At 41.4% G+C, this 19657-nt stretch overlaps 1 protein-coding gene across 3 annotated transcripts in view; it reads right to left on the minus strand.

Annotated features, from left to right (window-relative positions):
• The window catches only part of LOC136332314 (zinc finger protein 234-like), a 171288-nt gene that overhangs the window by 22329 nt on the left and 129302 nt on the right, over nucleotides 1-19657 (minus strand). The gene's annotated exons all lie outside the window — the stretch shown is intronic.

Below are 19657 nucleotides of genomic sequence, written 5' to 3' on the forward strand. Positions count from 1 at the left end.
TCCACTTTTGTTAATACCACTGCCAAATAATTGAGAACTTGCCTGTTGAGGACAACTAGACATCCTTTTGAGATGAAAAACTTCGGCACAGGTTTGATCAACTTCAGGGGCCACTGAAATCATTTTTCGGGGAATTTATGAATGTGAAAATGTACATATTATTGTTAATTCGATGTTTAAGTATGGTCACTATACAGAGTATTGTTCCACCACAATATATGTTTGCATTTCTTGTTTACTGAACATATATTCCTTTTTCTTTGTTTGAACATATATTCCTTACTCTGTTATACACAACTACCTCCTATGGAGCATGTACTGTATGTATCGTGTGCCATGGAGTATTCCAAGCACTTTAGACACTTTATCTTCAAAACTTTTTTTAAGGTGAATATTGTTTTTTCCTCTGTTTTACAGTTTAGGAGTCAGAGGCAGAAGAGATAAGTGAAGTAACTTATTTGTATTACAAAGTTATTAAGTGCGAGAGCCAGGTTCCAAAATCTGACATTTCATGACCAGAGCCTGTGTGCTATTCACTACATCTCATTTAAGCAACATAAAGAGAATGTTTAACTTCAATCATTCTTACTTCCTGATGCCAGGGAGATATATTATACCATAGAAACTCAATTATTTTCACCTGTCATCTATCCAGTCCCTTTGGAGAAGGTACAAATGCTTTTGTCACACAAACAGGAATCTTACATATGCTGGTTCCCTTTTCAAATTCACATTCCACTCTACACATCCAGCCATAGTGAATCGCTGTAATTCTACAAAATCCTCTTTACATATGCCGTTCCTTCTGTCACATCCCACTGCTCTATTCACTTCCCGGTCATAGTCTTCATCCATAGCTTAAATACTACTGGCTCCTGTAAGACTTCTTGTGGGGTTTTGTCTTGCAGAATAATAAAAGCAATGTGTAATAACCAAGATTACACACTTGGAATCAGGCTGCTGAGATTAAGTACTAATTCTGCCACTTATTCTGTGAACAGTCTTTTATGTTCATTTGTGAAATGCAGATTTATACGGCTGAGATGAGGAACAAATGAACAATTATATGTAAAAGCACTGGACACTGCATTAGATCATTAAAATATTGTCAATAATTGTATTCAAATTTGAATGCTGTGAAAAAATTGATAGATTTTGCATCTCACTGAAAATAAGACAAAGGACCCCGAAAGTATGTATTATTCCCTTTTATTGTTTCCTAAACCCATTTTAGGTATTCTTAATACAATCTAACTGAGCTGCAGGCCCGTGTTTCCAGACATTAGGCAGCTACACAAACCTCAAACATTGAAGAACTTCTCTCTCCATCTCCTGCTTGGTGCTAAGCACTTTGTAAAGAATGGGTAAGCCCTGGCCAGACGGCTCAGTTGGTTGTAGATTTGCCAGGACAGATTCAATCCCTGGTCATGGCACATACAAGAGTTGACCAATGAATGCATAAATACGTGGAACGGCAGGGTTGATGTTTCTCTCTCTCTCTATCTGAAATCAACGAAAAGAAAGAAAAAAAAAATAATGAGCAGGCAGCCTAAGAAAGAAACAGATGAGAAACCAAGAAGGTATGCCAAAGAAAATTTCAAATAAAGACACCAAATTCATAATTATTCTTCTCCAAATCAATGTTTATGTGTCCTTTAGCTTCTCACATAACTAACATTCTCCTAGTTGCCAGAAATGAAAACCCTGAAATTAAGTTACTTTCTTCGTATAATCAACTTATGTTCACACCTATTAAATTCTACTGACTCCATAACAGGGATTTGATTTTGGTTTAAAATATTACAGGTTCTTTTCCCACCACCTCAAAAAAAGTATTTTGTGTGAGAAGGGGAATTGATGCAGTAAGATAACACAACTTTGACAAGGGCCGCATGTAACTGATGGTTGAAGGAGCCAGTTTCATTGCACAATTTTCTCTGTACATTTGGGCATTTCCATATTAAGACTTTAAGAAATACCATGCATAATATAGCACCAATGCATAAATGCATTAAAATGTTCATGGTTTATCTCTAATTCCTGAGATTAGGAGTAATTTTGGTTATTTCCTTTTTGTATTTCAGTATATCCTAATCTCTCTATAATAAGCATGCACTCATTCTGTAATGAAAGCATTATTATTATAAAGCCCCAAACCACCTTCTAAACCTGATATAAACATGAAAGGATTGGGGGGAGAAAAGCCACCTCCGTGCCACTGAATAGTTTCACTCGCTGATGGAGATACACTGTTAAGACCTTCCCCACTATGTGCTGCGCGTGCAGAGCCCACAGGACTCCAATCTATGACACTTCCATAGGAAATATTAAGCAATACACGTGCATTTTCTCCGTTGCAGTTAATCCACAACGGCCTTTCAATCAAGTGAGTTAAAACAGGAGTATGGCACGGAGGATAATCATAACCTCCCTCTACTATTTTGTCAGAAATATTTCCTTTAAAACCATTGGTAGATAAAATCATTAATATTTTACGATTTGATGTTTTAGTAACATTGGTATATATAGCCAACCATGCCTCCAATTGTAATTTTAAACAGTGATTACCGGCACCTATACAGCTAGGAAGACCAGTGACTCCAGTTTCATAAAAATTCATTTTAGTCCCTTCTTCACTCAGAACCATTGGTCCTCTAGAGTCATAGGGTCCGGGCATCAAACAGGAATCGTTAGTAATGATAGGAACTGGTCCATCAGTCCAAGAGACCCCTCTTAGTAAAGGGTGGGTTAGAAATGTAAACCCAATATGTATAATTTTCAGCATTTACCTGTGTAACGTTACAATAGCAAGCATAGCTAGAAATAATGATGATGCATTCAGCGGAGCCCCTTGGCGATTAACAGGACTTTTCCCTCATTAGTTAACTTTTTAATTTGTCCCCAAGTTAGAGGTTTTGTAGCCAATGTGGAGTCCTTTTCCACTTAAGGTCATCTCCTGTATCTGGTCCTCCAGATTGGCCATTGTAAAGGTGCGTTTCATCTCAATTCTCGGGCTTTGATATTTTTCGCAGGAACCCACAATTTCTCTGCACCTGTGGAAATATAAGCATAACCTCGACCCCAGCGCACTATGGTAGCTGGAGACCAAGCATTAGTAATTTCATTTTTATAATATATAGGTTGTTGATTATAATAATCAGTTTTATTCAAACTCCAATGTTTTTGAGCAGCTGTTAAATTATCATCATCCAAATTCAAAAAATTAAGAGTAAATAAGGCTTTCATTAATCTGTCTCGAGGGCTACACAGTATTTTCTCTTTTTGTTTAAACAGCATGTCTTTCAGAGTACGATTTTTTCTCTCAATGATGGCCTGGCCCATACTATTACCAGGTATGTCTGTTAGGTGTTTTATGTTATATCTACAGAAAAATTGTTGACGCTTGCGTGATAAATAAGCAGTAGCATGATCAGTTTTGATTATTTTCAGTATTCCCATAACAGAAAAACAATGTAAGAGATGAGAAATTACTGCATCAGCCTTTTCCGAGCTGTGAGGAGTGGCCCAAGCAAAGCCAGAAAATGTATCTACAGAATGATGAACATATTTTAATTTTCCAAATGTTGCATAATGAGTAACATTCATTTGCCATAATTCATTACTTTGAGTTCCTCTAGGATTAACTTCAGGAGAGAACGTTGGAACGTTGATTAATCGGCATGTAGGACAAGTTTTTACAATATTACGTGCTTGAGCCCAAGTTATAGTATGCGTAGCTTTCAAAGCTTTGGCATTAGAATGATGTAATGCATGTTCTCGTGTAGCAGCTCGTACACTTCCTACCAGTGCATCAATGGTGGAATCAGCATTGACCAATGGACCAGGTAATAGTGTATGAGCCCTAATATGTGTAATAAATAAAGGATGTTTTCTGTGTCTGAAGGACATTTGTAATTTAGAAATAGCTGATATAATTCATCTTGAGAATAAGGAATGGTGGCAGTTTCTATGTTTTTTACTGTAAATTCAGCATACTGAGAGTCCGTAACAACATTGAGTGGTACTGAGTGAAAATGTTCAACTGCTAAATAAATTGCATATAATTCAGCCTTTTGGACAGAGTGATAAGGACTTTGTACTACTTTAGATGTTACAGAATCAGTAAAACCAGCCATTCCAGCTCTATTAGCATCAGTAAAAACAGTAGTAGCATTAAAAATAGGTTGATTAACAATAGTTTTTGGCAATATCCATTGAGTCCGTTTCAAAAACTGAAAAAGTTTAATAGTAGGATAATGATTTGAAATTTTTCCTAGATAATCAGAAAAGACACGTTGTCAATCTTCATTAAGCATCTATAATTCTTGGAGTTGCTTTTGTGTGAAAGGAACTACAATTTCAGAGGGATCCTGTGCACACAATTGCCTTAAACCAGCGATGGCTTTAGGCGACCCCTGTGTTTTGGTCGTTCGACTCCCGCCGGGGTCGCGACCCACAGGTTGAGAACCGCTGGCCTTAAACGAATACGGGCCTTAATGATAAGATGTGCAACTTTTTGTATATAAGTCTCTAATATTTTGACAGATTTATGAGGCAGCAAATCCCATTCAATTATTCCCTCTTGTTGTGCTATAATACCTGTAGGGGAATGCGTAGTATTAATAATCAGTAATGAAATAGGTTGTCCTAATGTAATATGAGACAACTGTGCCTTTTGCACTTGTTCAATCCAATTTAATTCAGCTTCGGCTTCAGGCGATAAAGTCCGAGGACTGCTGAGATCGGAATCTCCCTCTAGGGTCTTAAACAAATTAGTCAACTGATATGTAGGAATACCTAATGAAGGTCGAAGCCAATTAATGTCTCCCAAAAATTTCTGAAAATCATTGTTTTAAGAGAATCTCTTCTAATTTGTACTTTTTGAGGAACAATAAAAGTATCCTGTAATTTTTGTCCCAAATATTTCCAAGGTGAGGTTTTTTTGTACCTTTTCTTCAGCTATTTGTAAGCCATAATCATTAAAAAGTTTTTTGCTAAACTTAAAAATCTCTTGTAACTTGCATATCCTCATGAGCAAACAAAATATCATCCATATAATGGTAACATAACAGTGCTGGATATTTTTGTCTAATGATGTCTAAAGGTTGAGCAACAAATTCTTGAAACATAGTTGGACTATTTAGCATGCTGAAACTTTCCATTGATATCTTTTTGTAGGCCCTTGATTATTAAGAGATGGAATAGTAAAAACAAATTTAGCACAATCATCAGGATTCAATCTAATCGTAAAGAAACAGTCTTTCGGCCCTGGCCAGTTGGCTCAGTGGTAGAGCGTCGGCCTGGCGTGCAGGAGTCCCGGGTTCAATTCCTGACCAGGTCACACAGGAGAAGCCCCCATCTGCTTCTCCACCCCTCCCCCTCTCCTTCCTCTCTGTCTCTCTGTTCCCCTCCCGCAGCCAAGGCTCCATTGGAGCAGCATTTACCCGGGCTCTGAGGATGGCTCTGTGGCCTCTGCCTCAGGTGCTAAATGGCTCTGATTATGGCAGAGCGACACCCCAAGATAGGCAGAGCATTGCCCTCTGGTGGGCGTGCCTGGTGGATCCCGGTCGGGCGCATGCAGGAGTCTGACTGCCTCCCCATTTCCAACTTCAGAGAAATAAAACAAAAAACAAAAAACAGTCTTTCAAATCAATAATGACAATATGCCAGTGGCGGGGGATCAGGGCAGGATTTGGGACTCCTGGTTGTAAAGCTCCCATAGGTACAATATTGTCATTTATTTTTCTTAAGTCTGTAAGCATTCTCCATTTACCAGATTTCTTATTTATTTATTTATTTATTTATTTATTTATTTTAATTTATTCATTTTTAGAGAGGAGAGAGAGAGGGAGAGAGACAGAGAGAGAGAAGGAGGGAGGAGCTGGAAGCATCAACTCCCATATGTGCCTTGACCAGGCAAGCCCAGGGTTTCAAACCGGCAACCTCAGCATTTCCAGGTAAACGTTTTATCCACTGTGCCACCACAGGTCAGGCCCAGATTTCTTTTTAATAACAAATACTGGAGAATTCCAAGGGCTAGGTTCTATGTGACCTGCTTGTAACTGTTCTTCTACTAAATATTTTAGTGCTTCTAATTTTTCCATAGTAAGAGGCCACTGTTCTATCCAAATAGGCTTTTCTGATTTACAAGAGAGTTTGGAAGTGAAGCGCTCAACAGTAGCCCCTGCTAAAAATTTGATTCTAAATCTGGAAACCCTATACCTCTTTTGTCAAAATGCTGCCTTACTTCTTTTTTTTAAAATTTTTTTGTTTTTAGATTTTATTTATTCATTTTAGAGGGAAGGTACACAGGGAGAGAGAGAGAGAGGCAGAGAGAGAGAAGGGGGGAGGAGCAGGAAGCATCAACTCCCACATGTGCCTTGACCAGGCAAGCCAGGGGTTTCGAACCAGCGACCTCAGCATTCCAGGTCGATGCTCTACCCACTACACCACCACAAGTCAGGCCCTTACTTCTTGATTCATATCGCTGGACGTGTCTGTTAAAGGACTATAGCCCGTAGAGAACATAGTATTTTTGGCATTTTGAGATTGGTGGGAATAGACAGTGTAGCTCCCCACTGTTGTAGTAAATCTCGTCCCCACAAAGTCATAGCAACATCAGCCATATAAGGTTTCAGAGTAGCAGGTTGACCTTCCGGTCCCCTGCATTGTAATTGATTTGTACTCTGAGCTATTTGATTTAATGTGCCAAGGCCGATAGAAGTAGCCTGCAGTTTCATAAGGCCACGAGTGGGGCCGTTGCTCGGCGGCTGTTACTGACCCGTCAGCACCGGTGTGAGCAAGTCCTGTTACGCATATTCCAATTCAGACATCACAGTTAATTGGGGGCAAGAATCATTAAGTAAAGTATGCCAAAAGACGTGATGATCAGTACTGCCAACCCCTCCAGTTCGATTATTTGGAGAAGCTTTCTGAGATATATAAGGTAGAAGTATAATTTGAGCTATACACTGATCCTTAGTAAGAGTAACAGGTGTGGGAGAAGACATCATAACCTGGATTTCTCCAGTATAATCAGCATCTATAACACCTGTATGAACAATTATTCCTTTACTAGTTAAACTACTTCTTCCTAACAAAAGTCCTACCGTGCCCTTAGGCAACGGTCCATATATTCCTGTAGGAACTTGAATGATAGTATTGGGTACGTTAACTTCAAAATTGCCTGGGCTGGGAATATCTAAGGCAGCACTGCCTTCAGTGGCATGCATCAAATCCGCGACTGAAAGCCGTTTTGTTGTTCCAGCTGTTTGTGCTCGACTCCATTGCTGACTGGAAATTGTAGGTGCTGCTGATTCGGTATTTGTTCTGGGCCCCGAACCTGGCCCGCTGAGTAGTTTCCCAGCAAAATATTGCCATCTTTGTCTTTAATAGATTTACATTCACTAACCCAATGTTTGCCCTTTTTGCATCTACGACATAATCCTGGAAATGATATTTTGGATGAATTATTAAATTGCTGTTGTTCTTTTCTACAATCCTTTTTTATGTGACCTAACTTGCCACAGTTATGACATTTAGGATGATTATTAGAAAGATCAGCCTTTAATGCAGAAGCTAGAATATTAGCTTGAAAAGTCTGTGAGCCAACATCCCTGCATGTCTTAATGTACTCCTGTAGTGCTTTTCCACTTTGTTTTAAGGGTAATAAAATCTTTTGACAATCAACATTTGCATTTTCAAAAGCCAAAGTCTGCATAAGAACATCTTGAGCTTGTTCATTAGAAATAGCATGGCGAATAGCCGCCTGTAATCTTGATAGGAAGTCAGTATACTGTTCATCATTCCTTTGCCTAATTTTTTATTTTTTATTTTTATTTTTGTATTTTTCTAAAGCTGGAAACGGGGAGGTAGTCAGACAGACTCCCGCATGCGCCCGACCGGGATCCACCTGGCACGCCCACCAAGGGGCGATGCTCTGCCCATCCGGGGCATTGCTCTGTTGCATCCAGAGCCACTCTAGCGCCTGGGGCAGAGGCCAAGGAGCCTCCCCAGCGCCCGGGCCATCCCCTGCTCCAATGGAGCCTTGCTGCGGGAGGGGAAGAAAGAGACAGAGAGGTAGGAGAGGGGAGGGGGTGGAGAAGCAGATGGGTGCTTCTCCTGTGTGCCCTGGCCGGGAATCGAACCTGGGACTCCTGCACGCCAGGCCTACGCTCTACCACTGAGCCAACCGGCCAGGGCTGCCTAATTTTTATAAATGACTTTTCTCCCGCTTCTACTTCTCCAACTCCAGTGATCTGCATCCAGGCTTTAAGACAAGCAGATCTAACCTGAGCTATAACAGCATCAGTATAACCAGCTTGCTGTTCCACAGCTGCATAAGCGCCAGCGACAATGAACATTTCAAAAGTAGCTCTGGGGGGATTATTTCTGGCGCTTATGCGAGATATTCAAAGAGCCTCCTCTCTCCACCAAGATTTGAATTGTAAATATTGTCCTGGTTCCAAAACTGTACTAGCAAGTAAACCCCAATCCAAAGGAATCATTAAATGATCATTACAATAGGAAGAGATAAGACCTTGAACATATGGGGACTGAGGTCCGTACGTAGCAACAGATTGTTTGACTAGCTTTAAAAAAGCAAATTCAGTTTGGTCGAAGTGAACATTATGCCCTCCCCCAGGATGTTGAGCATTAGGCGGGAAAGGCTGTTGAATAATTGGCAAAATAGATGCAAAAAAATTACTAGAGTTAGATTCTAAATCATCATGATGCATAAGTGCCTGTTGCATTTCAGAGATTTCAGGGAATTGAAAAGTCCTTCCCCTGCCAGTACCAATTAATTCTTGACCTTGAATTGGAGGAGCCATAGGCTGACATGTATTTTGCTTTTGAACAGGATAAGTAGTATACTGATTTCCATTCTCCTGTTGTTCCAGTGTAAATTGTAGTTTATTTAATAAATGTTTTAGACAGGCAACATCATCCACAGGGGCTCCCTCATTTTTGGGGAAAAAAGGACGAAAGCCTGTGGATGGTTGAATTTCATTAACATTTTTAGTAACTTCAGAAGCAGAGACAGTATTGTCCAAATCATTATTCTGTTCATTCTGTGATGAATCAAGTCCTTCAGGCTCATTATAAATAACCTCACTCAAGTCTTTAACAGAATCTCCATCTGATTGCAAAGGGCCAAGGGCTGTAGCAATAAGATTATAAGCAGCCCACATTTCAGCATCAAGCGGATCTCCGGATCTCCGTTCTGATGGGCGCGGTGTAAAAATTTTCCTACTTGTTGCCAAACATTCAAATTCAATTGATTACAATGCTCAGGAGTATACCAATAACAGTGTTTCTGAATAGCACTTAAAAGACGTAACAAAACCTTGTCTTTTATCTGAATCCCAAACTCTTTTAAAAGGGATTTTAAAACTTGTACATAATTGTCCAATAATGAATGGGAATTCCCCATGACTTTGCTAGTTTTCCCGAAAGTTTTGTGTACACAGCACATCCAATTTACCCTTTTGGGGTTCCACCTGTTCCTATCTCTTCTTCAGGCCCCACTGTAGGCGCCAAATGTTGTTATGAGTTGGTGGCGCAGAGAGAAAGATCAGAAGACAAAATCATCGTGGACTAGCAAAGGACCATTGCTCGCTCAGGCAAATGGCCCCGAGTTCACGCTGTGTCCTACTTTTTTTTTTTTTTTTTTCATTTTCCCGAAGCTGGAAGCAGGGAGGCGGTCAGACAGACTCCCGCATGCGCCCGACCGGGATCCACCCGGCATGCCCACCAGGGGGCGATGCTCTGCCCCTCTGGGGCATCACTCTGTTGTATCCAGAGCCATTCTAGCACCTGAGGCAGAGGCCACAGAGCCATCCTCAGCGCCCGGGCAATCTTTGCTCCAATGGAGCCTTGGCTGCAGGAGGGGAAGAGACAGAGAAGAAGGAGAGGGTGATGGGTGGAGAAGCAGATGGGCACTTCTCCTGTGTGCCCTGGCCGGGAATCGAACCCGGGACTCCTGCACGCCAGGCCGATGCTCTACCGCTGAGCCAACCAGCCAGGGCCTGTGTCCTACTTTTATTCACAAGACTTCAAAAAGCTTGTTTCCTGAGAAATTGGCATAACATCAAGCATAACCTTTACTTAAAGATACATGGAGTACACCTGCATGATAGCTTAATAACAACATAATATCAAAAGGCATTAATTGCTATTGCTTCTATGGTTCCCACAACATTCCTCTCTTTATCTCAAGGGATAATCTTGAAAGGAACAGAAATCTTATGAGAATGTTTTACTGAGAAAAACCCCCAGCAACTGCCTTCAGTCACATAGACCTGTTTCAGTGACCTGCCTTCAAGTCACAAAACAATTCTCTTGGCAAAATGTTTTTTTCTTGTTGGCTGTGTTCTCATCCAAGGCCATGCAGTGGGTTATTCCACTATAAAAGAATCTGTTTCCCCTCTCCTTTTTACTTTCTCTATTTCCTTTTTTTCTTTTAATAGAGTCTTTCATTGACTTTAGAGAGAGAGGAAGGGAGGAGAAAGAAACATTGATTTGTTATTCCATTTACTTATGCATTCATTGAATGATTATTATATGTACCCTGACCAGGGATTGAATCCACAACTTAGGTGTATCAGGATGACTCTCTAACGAACTGAGCTACCTGGCCAGGCCCCCACTCCTTTTTTTCATAGAGCATTTCCAAAAAAAACCTATTGCTTTTGTATATTTTCTTCAATCTATTGATATGCATGTAAATCAATATATATATATATGTATATATGTGTGTGCGTGTGTGTGTGTGTGTGTGTGTTCGTAAAGTCATAGTACACTTTTGACCGGTCACAGGAAAGCAACAAAAGATGATAGAAATGTGAAATCTGCACCAAAAAAGGAAAACTCTCCCAGTTTCATACCTATTCAGTGCAATTCAATGTGGGCTCACACACAGATTTTTTTAGGGCTCCTTAGGTAGCTATCCAGTATAGCCTCTATAGACTTGTCACTGACTGATGGCCTACTAGAACAGGGTTACTCCACCAAACTGCCGGTTTCCTTCAACTGCTTATCCCACCGAGTAATGTTATTCCTATGTGGTGGCGCTTCGTTCTAAATGCACCGATATTCACGTTGCACTTTGGTCATGGATTCGAATTTAGTGAGCCACAGAACACACTAAACTTTCCTCTGTAGCGTCCACATCTGGACTGGCATGGTTGTGGGCTGCTCCGCTGTATACACGGTGTTATGTCATCATCTGCGCATGTGCACATGCTGCCACATCATCCTACAGAAACTGGGAGGGTTTCTGGTGCAGATTTCACATTTCTATCATCTTTTGCTGCTTTCCTGTGACCGGTCAAAAGTGCACCATGACTTTATGGACACACTGTGTGTGTGTGTGTGTGTGTGTGTGTGTGTGTGTGTGTGTGTGTATCGATATATGTGGGCTAAGTAAACGTCTTCCCAAGTTTACAGCCCAAAAGTGCTTTCAAAGGTCTCTTTTAAATATTAACATTTGAAAAAATAACAATCAGGTCTCTATCACTGTGGGTATTTAACTAAGGTCCCTTTCCCTGACCTAGCAGGGGAGATGAGATAAATTTATTAATTCGGTAAAGTCAGTGAAGTAAAACTTGATTCCCAAATATATTTAGGATGAATCAATCAAAGGATTTACAACAAATGGTTCATTCAAGTCCTCTCATAGGAAGATTCTGTTAATCTTGTGAATGTGTATACGTAGTAGTTAAAAATAGAGTTGTATAAAAGTCTGTATGTAACTGCTTGACTATATGAATAGAAAGAAATTCTTTTGTCATCCTTTTCCAAAAGTTACCTACAGTACAGTACTCAGGATAAACACAGTCAGTAATAATACAGCTTTCTTTCCTACATTGTGAAGAGAGGACTTTCTGTGTTGGTAGTATGTTTTAGTTCTCCAATGCTACCTCCGTTTCCATATCTGTTAAAAATAAATAAATAAATAAATTCTAATAGCGGCACCTACCTCATAAAACTGTGGCAGACACTTAATGAGCCAATTCACATAAAATAAGTGATTACCACTGATAGCACTACACTGGAGAGGAGACTAAAAAGGTCGAGAAATTAACTCGCATAATGTTACTCTAGGAAGGGCAGAGCTGGCCGGTAAGGGGAGTGGTTGGGGAGTGCCAGGGGACTGACCAGGTGCCAGGGGACCCGGCCGCCCCCAGCTCCGGGAGCACCACCGTGCCAACCAGCGGAGGGGAGGCAACCGTCTTGCACCCCATGATCCGCAGCTGCCAGCGGCTTCTCTTGTGCTCTCTCAGCATGAGGACCGGGTCCCGCCGACTCCTCTCTCAAGCCTGGCCAGTCGCAGGTTCGGAAGCACCCCCAGGAGCAAAGACTCACCTACTAGAGCAGGGGTCCCCAAACTACAGCCCGAGGGCCGCATGCGGCCCCCTGAGGCCATTTATCCGCCCCCATTGCACTTACGGAAGGGGCACCTCTTTCAGTGGTGGTCAGTGAGAGGAGCACATTGACCATCTCATTAGCCCAAAGCAGGCCCATAGTTCCCATTGAAATACTGGTCAGTTTATTGATTTAAATTTACTTGTTCTTTATTTTAAATATTGTATTTGTTCCCGTTTTTTTACTTTAAAATAAGATATGTGCAGTGTGCATAAGGATTTGTTCATAGTTTTTTTTTATAGTCCAGCCTTCCAATGGTCTGAGGGACAGTGAACTGGCCCCCTGTGTAAAAAGTTTTGGGACCCCTGTACTAGAGGGACAGGTGGAGAGCAGCTGCGCACTCCCACAAAGTCCCTCATTTGGACAGAGGGAGCCCTGACCCACTTCCCAGAATTCCCTAGCGCGGCGGGCCACAAACAAAAGTGCTCCAGGCGACATTACCCCGGACTACACTTCCCAGAATACCCAGGAGAAACAAGGCCGTATCTCTGACCCCTGGAGCAGACGTACCTCCGAGGTCTCTACACTTCCGGGCAGTAATATCTACAGTGCTAGGGCAGATATTTGCCAAGTTGTGCCTATTTTGGGTGGTAATGTCTGTTTTGTTAGCGTCCTCCAATTCTGTCATTGTAAGTAGGGCAACACTTTAGCTACGTACGATCAGGGACATCTGGAGGAGATCTTGGTCTGAAGGAGTCCTGGTAGAACCCCCAACAGCTGCCCCGTAAAAGTAAGAATAAAAGGGAAATAAATTGTCTTGGCAGAGGCTGAAGCTGAACTTGAAATCCCTCGGTACCTGAAGCTGGGTTAGAGTGAACCATTTTTATTAGTATCTTCAGGCACTTCGCAGGGACAAATGAAAATCCTCTGTAGAGAAAGAAACCATTTTCCAAAGCTTCAAAGTATTTCTACAAATGAAAAAAAAATTAATATTGGACAAAGTAGCCCTTGAAAAAATCATTATAAAATACAAAAAAAATTCATTATTACTTTCAAATTATTAGGAAGAACAAAATATAAAGCATCCTTTAAAAAGCAAAGTGGACAGAAATAGAAAAATTATTCACAATCAGGAAGCACAATTTTCATACATACTTGGAAGGAAATGTAGAGCCTTAAGTGCATACAGTAAAACAGAATCTGAGCCTCTTGCTCATGCAATTTACTTGCAACTTCTTTTTGAGCCAATGTCAAGTGTATCACTGCACTTGATGAAGGTATGCCCGCACTTATGACTTCATTGCATGGTAACTGTTATGAGCTGTAGCCAAATATTTAGTTTTAACTAGAGTCCAATAAAGCCAGAAGCTGCTTTCTCAGGAGTAATGCCATCTGCAGAGAATAACATAATGAATGTTGCTCCAAAATCCTAAATAGCAGTTTGTGAACTCCATGTAGCATCTCTATCTGTTACAGACACTTCATACATGATCAAATATGTATGTACCAGAGGTCTAAAATTATTTCTGAAAAGAGCCAGATAGTAACAAGCCATATGATCTGTCACAACTACTTAGCTTGGCCAATTTACATGACAGTAGAGGTCATGGCTATGTTTCAATAAAGTTTTATTTTATAAATAAAATATAAGTGGTGGCCAGATTTGACCGGTGGGCTGTAGTTTGCCAATCCCTTGACTAAAGCATGAAAGAAGATAGAAAAGCTGATGTAGCCCCAAGCTAGGGACATGAAAGTGCACTGATGGTCCTAGCAGATGAAACTAAGCTTCTTTGGATGATATTTAGTACTAAGTATAGAGAAAATAGCACATGTTGACTCAATGACTATTTATCAGGTGCCACCAGGTGTGTCGATTTGCTCCAGCAATAAAACCACATTGGGAGCTGCAACTGGAATCAATTCCTATTTAACTTTATCATAATCTTTTGTCATTAACCAATATTCACCTGTCTTCTGCACAGCTCCAATGAGTGAACTGAATGGGGGTGTGGTAGAAATCATGACCCCGCAACTTTGAAGATACTGAGAATGGCGATAATCTCTGTAACCTCTCCAGGAATATGGTATTGCTTTCGGTTTTCTTCTTTGGTGCGTACGAGGCAGTGCTAGTGTCTACTTGTTCTTTCTTACCAAATAGCCTTTATTTTACTGGCCAGGAAACCAATGTGAGGATTCTTCCAGGTTAGTTAATTAATTTATTTGACAGAGAGAAAGAGAGAGAGAGTCAGACAGCGGTACAGATAGGGACAGACAGACAGGAGCGGAGAGATGAGAAGCATCAATCATCAGTTTTTCGTTGTGACACCTTAGTTGTTCATTGATTGCTTTCTCATATGTACCTTGACCGCAGGCCTTCAGCAGACTGAGTAACTCCTTGCTCGAGCCAGTGACCTTGGGTCCAAGCTGGTGAGCTTTGCTCAAACCAGATGAGCCCACGCTCAAGCTGGCAACCTCAGGGGCTCGAACCTGGGTCCTCCACATCCCAGTTCGATGCTCTATTCACTGCGCCACCACCTGGTCAGGCCCAGTTTTATTTCTATTGCAATTCTACACTCTGGAACTTGGGGAATAATTATACAATTAGTTCAGGGATTCACTCATACCACCACATAATGACCTGAGCAAAAATATACATTATTTGTCTTTTATAAACTCCTGTACTGACCAATGAACAACAGTGCCTATTGGGGGTTTCCATTGGTTAATATCAGCTCTAGTGTCCAGTACAACCTTCATATTCTGGTTATTTCCACTTATCTAATGCACACCCTCTATAAAATGACTGTAAGTCAGTTTGTGGAAGTCTAGGATGATTTATATATATAGTTTGGGCAGTATAGCAGTTCTGCCTCAAGGGAACCCAACCTGCCCCTCATTCAAGATACTCTAGGAATGGGAAGTGACTCATGTTATGGTGCTGACTGTAGAGACACCACTCCCATATTGATTCAAGCCAGACTTATGTCCACTAGACCTAGAACTTGTCCACTTATTCAAATCAATATATTAGTAGGCTTCCCATTAGTAGGCTAGCTTCAGGGACAGCACAATCAATAAGATATGCAAAAATTTTCATTAATCAAACCATTCTGATGATCCCTTTGGCTTTGCCGTTCACTGAGGGAAACACAATCAGTTTACCTCTGACAATGAAATGCCTCCACTTTACCTCTGATGCTCTGGGATTCCATCACCCTCACTGAATTCAGGGAGCCCCATTTTGATGTTATAATTTCTTTTTCTCATTGCCAGCCTATAGAGGAGAGCCAATGCTCTCCTTACCAATGAATTTCTGAAATCTTTGGTAATTGAAGCGTCCTCTGAACTCTCCCAGGAGATGTAGGAGGTTGGGTGAGCAGATCTTATATAATAAGTCCACTCCAGCCATGTGGCATTCTTTTTGTTTTAATCTTAAAATTTTTTTGATTTTTTTTTTTTTTTTTTTACAGGGACAGAGAGTCAGATAGAGGGATAGACAGGGACAGACAAACAGGAACAGAGAGAGATGAGAAGCATCAATCATCAGTTTTTTGTTGTGACACCATAGTTGTTCATTGATTGATTTTTCATATGTGCCTTGACTGGGGGGCTACAGCAGACCAAGTGACCCCCCGTTCGAGCCAGTGACCTTGGGTCCAAGCTGGTGAGCTTTTTTTTTTTTGCTCAAGCCAGATGAGCCCGCGCTCAAGCCGGCTATCCTGGGGTCTCGAACCTGGGTCCTTCCGCATCCCAGTCCGACGCTCTATCCACTGCGCCACCGCCTGGTCAGGCAAAAAATTTTTTAAGACTTTATACATTTTAGAGAGTGTGAGAGAGAGAAGTAGGGAGGAGCAGGAAGCATAGCTCCCATATGTTCCCTGACCAGGCAAGCCTAGGGTTTTGAACTGGCGACTTCAGCGATCCAGGTCAATGTTTTATCCACTGTGCAACCACAGGTCAGGTGACAGTCTTATATATTTGTATACATTCTTTTACAGTAGTGTTTCTTATTTGAAGACAACTTTGCCCCCTCCCCCAGGGACATTTAATAGTGTCTTGAGACCTTTTAAATTTTATTTTATTGATGAGAGACAGAGATGGAGGAGAGACGAGAAACAAACACCTAGTTGCTTCACTTTAGTTATTCGTTGATTGCTTCTCATACGTGCCTTAACTGGGGGGTTCAAGCAGAGCCAGTGACCCTTTGCTCAAGTCAACGATCTTGGGCTCAAGCCAGCAACCCTTAGATCATGTCGATGATCCCACACTTAAGCCAGCAACGCTGCATCATGCTGGCAAGCCTGTGTTCAAGTCAGTGACCTTGAGGTTTTGAACTGTGGACGTCAGCAGCCTGGGTCAACACTTTATCCATTGCACCACCACCCAGTCAGGCTTGAGGCATTTTTGGTTATTACAACTTGAAGGAGAGAAAGGATGTATTAGTCATTTGGTGGGTCCAGCCTACAGATGCTGCCAAACATCCTACAAACACAGGCCAGCCACCAACAATGAAAAATTATCGAACCCAAAATATCAACAGTGCCAAGGTTGAGAAACTGTCCTACACCGTACTTAGAAAGTTCTAGCATTTTTACCTTAGTATAAGCTAACTCTGTATCCAGGTTTCAGTTATTCAACTGAGCAAAGTGTTGAAGGCATTCCCAGGTATTTAAGCTAACATCCAGTCTGGAGATGGTGTTCAGTGCACCCAAATCAAGAAATCCAGCCTAATCCAACATTACATCACTCCCACTGACTCAATACCCATAAGATCCACAACGATGTATCTCAGGTTTCTATTGATATACACTCTAAAAATCTTACTTATGGTAGGGAGTGTCTTCTCGTAGTCATACTGTATACATGACGACTTCTTGACGCAGACCCCCTCCCTGTGGCCTGCAAGGACTTAAATCTGACTAGTCTAGAAAAATAAGAGGGTGTAGTAGAGGCAAGTCTTCAGAATCTACAGCACCCTGCAAGGAAACTATCTCAGGAAAGATCATTCCAGGTCCTTCAAGCAAGGGGAGACTATCTCAGAGAGGAGAGGAGGGCCTCCTTTTAATGTAAAGGAGTCTCAGCTAAATTTAGAGGCCTAAGGCCTCAGCTTGGTTGGAATCTGGCCATTTATTGCCATCTCAATTTTTCAGGAGTCTATTCCTTCACATTGATGCCCTAGACATGAAAATCTACAGGGTTGTGATTCAGGCACTGACTGCAATGTGCCTTTGGGTACTTTAAAGAAAATGCTGGCCTGACTGGCTAGCTCAGGTGATTAGAGCATTGTCCCAACATGGCAAACTAGTGGGTTCAATCCGTGGTCAGAGAACATACACGAAGCAACCAATGAATGCATAACTAAGTGGAACAAATCAGTGTTTCTCTCTCACCCTCTCTCTCTCAAATAAATCTTTAAAAATATACGGCCCTAGGCTCTGGATGGGTGGCTCAATGGTAAAGTGTTGGCTCAGCATGTGGATTTCCTGGGTTTGATTCCTGGTCAAGACACACAGGAGAAGCAACTATATGCTTCTCCACCTCTCCCCCTTCTCTTTCCCTCCCTTCTGCAGCTGTGGCTCAATTGGCTCAAGCAAATTGGCCTTCGGCGTTGAGGATGGCTCCATGGACTCTGCCTCAGGCACTAAAATATGGCTCCAGTTGCAACAGAACAACAGCCCCAGATGGACAGAGCATCACCTCCTAGTGGACTTGCTGGGTGGATTCTGGTCAGGGCGCATATGGAAGTCTGTCTCTGCCTCCACTCCTCTCACTAAAATAAACAAAATACTGCCCTGGCTGGGTAGCTCAGGTGACTAGAGCACCATCCCTACATGCCAAGGTTGCGAATTTGATCTCAGGTCAGGGCACATACAAGAATCAACCAATAAATGCATAAATAAGTGGATCAACAAATTGATGTTTCTCTCTCTAAAATCAACAAACTCACCTGAGCTGTGGTGGCGCAGTGGATAAAGTATGAACCTGGAATGCTGAGGTTGCTGGTTCAAATCCCTGGGCTTGCCCAGTCAAGGTACATATGAGAAGCAACTACAATGAGTTGCTTCTCTCTCCTCTCTCTAGAATATAAAATCTCTTGCCTGACCAGGTGGTGGCACAGTGGATAGAGCATTGGACTGAGATGAAAAGGACCCAGTTTTGAAACCCTGAGGTCGCCGGCTTGAGCAATGGCTCATCTGAATTGAGCAAGGGTTGCTGGCTTGAGCATGGGATCAGACATGACCCCATGGTCGCTGGCTTGAGCAAGGGGTTCACTCATTCTGCTGTAGTCCCCCAGCCAAGGCACGTATGAGAAAGCAATCAATGAACAACTAAGGTGCCACAATGAAGAACTGATGCTTCTCATCTCTCCCTTCCTGTTTGTCCCTGTCAAAAAAAAAAAAAAAACCAAAGAAAACCCTTTAAAAAAGTAAAATGAAATCAATAAACTTCATTCCTTTTTTAAAAAATGCTTATTATATGTATTTCCCCAAGTATTACTATGTAACCAAGCTCAAAGCTATGATAGGAAAATTCTCCAGATGCCAAAAATAGAGAATTTGAACACATGGTGTCAAATTGAAGTTGAAACTGGATTACCTACAAAGGTTAAGAAAACTGGATACACAGCTAGAAGCTTAATCTTTGGTGCAGACCAGTGATTTTCAACATTTTTCATTGCATGACACATGTAAACTTATTACTAAAATTCTGTGACACACCAAAAAAAGTGATTTGGGGCCAATCTGACATAAAAATAAAATTTTCATTCATTCATACTGGATGGCATTGTTGTTTTAGCTGTTACTATTTTTTAAATTTGAAAATCTAAGGGAAAAGAGACCAGGGCCTCCAACTTAAATGTGGCACATCAGTGTGCCTCTTGCAGCACAGAAATTAAAAATCACTGGTGTAGATGACAGTTAAGGTCAGAGAAGCCAAGCACATTGGGAGTGAATAGTGAATATCCAACATTATAATAGAGCAACTCTCTTTCACTGGCTGTGAAACGTCAGTAACTCACAAAGTAGGGATGTTAAATCCCTACTTTGACATCCTTGGTGGAAAAAAATCAATTGTGTGATGTCCTATTGCATGATTAATAAGCTCCGATTTTCAGTCAGTGTGTACTATCACAAAAAATAACTGCTTTTACTTTACAAAATCAATAGAACACAAAAGGTTGATGCCGACTGGTAAAAGGTCTGACTGCACTGTCACAATCTCCTCCTTGCCCTCAAATCCCAGTAGCCCGCATTTCCCTACATGTTTAATAGCAACCAGACACAGGCCA

Source organism: Saccopteryx bilineata, chromosome 3 (assembly GCF_036850765.1).
Source record: "Saccopteryx bilineata isolate mSacBil1 chromosome 3, mSacBil1_pri_phased_curated, whole genome shotgun sequence".
In the NCBI taxonomy this organism is placed as follows: Eukaryota; Metazoa; Chordata; class Mammalia; order Chiroptera; family Emballonuridae; genus Saccopteryx; species Saccopteryx bilineata.